At 40.4% G+C, this 2,574-nt stretch overlaps 1 long non-coding RNA gene across 1 annotated transcript; it reads left to right on the top strand.

Moving 5' to 3' along the window:
- The first annotated feature begins 330 nt into the window (after nucleotides 1-330).
- Nucleotides 331-2,148, top strand: LOC138953198 (uncharacterized). The gene is made up of 3 exons (XR_011451510.1): nucleotides 331-622; nucleotides 1,122-1,279; nucleotides 2,011-2,148. It is a non-coding gene; the product is annotated as an uncharacterized lncRNA (long non-coding RNA).
- The last annotated feature ends 426 nt before the right edge of the window (nucleotides 2,149-2,574 follow it).

Raw genomic sequence — 2,574 nt, 5'->3', positions numbered from 1 at the left:
ATGCAGCAACACCTTGTTTATGAAACTAATTCTCTCTAAATATAAAAATAAAATCAGAATCTGTTAAAACAAGCATTTTCTTGTAATAATAGATGGGCAATCATATGTAACCATATACATATACCCTTCACCATACTTTATGGTAATGACTGCAGTATCAATGAGTTGTTAATGCGAAAGAATGTGTATGAGTGTGCCTTGAATCGCCTTGTGGTGAGATATGTGCGCGTTATAAATTCTCGTATTATTATCAAACCTGATCTAGTCTTTGAAGTGTACTCTAACAATTAAATATATGTCTTACAGGTGATTGTACGGCAAAGCAGAATGCGCCCAACAGTCTCATATGACTTTTCTGACGAAGACCTCTCAGGTTGCGAGCCTGATGATGATCCTGTGGCAAGAGCTGGTTCATCTACTGGACATCGCCACAAAGACTTCGTGGACATTGACAAGCTGGAGGCTCTATGGGAACAGTTTGCTGTCCTCATGTCTGCTTTGAAGGCTCGTCCTGGAACAGAGGGATACATGTCAGGGGACACGTTTGGCCAGAATGCAAGACGATGGGCCACTGAGTTTCGAAAGATCACCTTTGATGCGGATGTGATACCATACATACATTGTCAGTACACATGCAACATTATCTACACATTTTGCTCAGGCCAAATAAAAATATATGTTGGTTTAGGGTAACCCGACCGACCCTATTTTTTTTCCCCGCCGACACTAAAACTTTTTTTTTCGTTTCTAAAAAACCCAAAACCTTTTGGCACATTTTGCGAACCATACCGAGACTAAGGGAAGTAACCTCCTTTAAAATCGACTAAATTTAAGAAAAGAAAAAAAAGCCGACCGACCGACCCTATCTTTTTTGGTCACCTTACCCTAAACCAACATATATTTTTATTTGGCCTATAGTGCATTTTAGGACGTAAGGGTGTAAGTCCTAGTAGAGGATTTGTTTGGTGATACCTATGTGTGTAATTAGTGTAACACGTTTAGACCCAACCTTCCACACAAGTGTTTAGCATACAAGTTTGTGTTTAATTGCATTCTGTGCGATAATGACACATACAGCAAAGGTAGTCTAAGTTTTGCTTGCGTCTTTTTGTGTTTGGCAGGTTTGGTCTATCACGTCCCCCAGGCTCTCCGGGAGTTTCGCTACCTTCCCGACATCGGAATAAGTCAGGTGGAGAGAAAAAATTACGACCAACATCTGGCTTATTTTGGTGCCACCAGTAGAGAGGGTGGTCGACATGGTATGACTGTCTCCAAACAGGTTTGTTGCGCATATGTTCCATTAATCGATTGTGTATAAGCAAGACTAAACTCACTCTGATACTACACGTATATAGTTACATTTATAATAAATGCAAGAGTGTTACTTATTACACAGCTATTTGTTTTCTAAGACTGCGTGTCCATACAATCTTGGTCAAGGGATATAAAGAGAGAATGCTTTCTGTCCTACAGGCTAAATATTTCGCCACTTAAGGACAAGATATGGGTTATATGATTGGAGTTTTACGCCCTCACGGCTTTTGACGAGATACACAAGTGTATGCGTGTTTAGGTGGTATCAGCCATCTGCACTTATGGCAGAATGACCGAGGTCTTTTACGTGCCATTGTGGTGACACAGGGGTGGGATATGGCTTCCGTCTCTGGGTCTGCACATAAAGTTGACCCGTGTCCGTCCCGGCCCGAATTCGAACCTGCGACCTTCCGATCACAAGTCCAGTGCTCTACCAAATGAGCAACCGGGCCCCCCGAAGTGATACTGGCCCTCACTGTGAAGATATATACTAAAGTCTTCATACAAAAGCAGATTTCAGCTCAAACTTCAGAAAAATATTCACCTGGAAATTGTCTTACAAAACAAGCATTGTAAAACTGTTCAACAATGCAGTAAAACCTGTTAATCTCACCTTGTACATGTCATTCGGACACATTGATTTTTACAGTATGCAAATCAAATGTACAGAAATGCTGCATATTGTTTCATTCAAAGATTCTTCGGAGAGAGAATGTCCTTCTGTACTATGCGCTGAATGAGGAAGACACCTCAAAACCAAAACGCCGCAAGATTGAACAGCTCTGAAGGTAAGAAAGACTTACTCATGGAACTTGTGACCTGTGTCTTTACCGGCTGTTGATGTTATGCATGGGTGGGATTCTTCCGGTATATTCCGGAAATCCGGATTCATAATGTCTGTGGTGATGTTTTTTTGGTTGTTAATTCTACAAATCCTTCAGCGTCTGGGGGCCCCTGAACATTCTTCAGGATTCATTAAATTTTTCAGTCCCACCCATGTGTTGTGTTCAAAAATGCTGGTGTTCTTGACTTCTCTCAGAAATTGAAAAGAGAAGAACAGCTGTTATTTATTAGGAATAAAGAGATCTAAGCCATAAATACTTGTTTCAGTGTAATTCATTTATCAACTCTATGTTTTTCAGTTTAAAACTTGCTATGTAAAATTGATCAAGTTAGGTTGATAGAGAATACTACATGGCTTGCTGTGTCGTACCAGATTTACACGAGTTGTTTTTTAAAATATTGAACTGCGAGCGAAAG

Source organism: Littorina saxatilis, linkage group LG17 (genome assembly GCF_037325665.1).
Source record: "Littorina saxatilis isolate snail1 linkage group LG17, US_GU_Lsax_2.0, whole genome shotgun sequence".
Taxonomy (NCBI): Eukaryota; Metazoa; Mollusca; class Gastropoda; order Littorinimorpha; family Littorinidae; genus Littorina; species Littorina saxatilis.
Note: the sequence above shows the minus strand (reverse complement) of the source record. Positions and strands in the feature narration are given on the sequence as shown.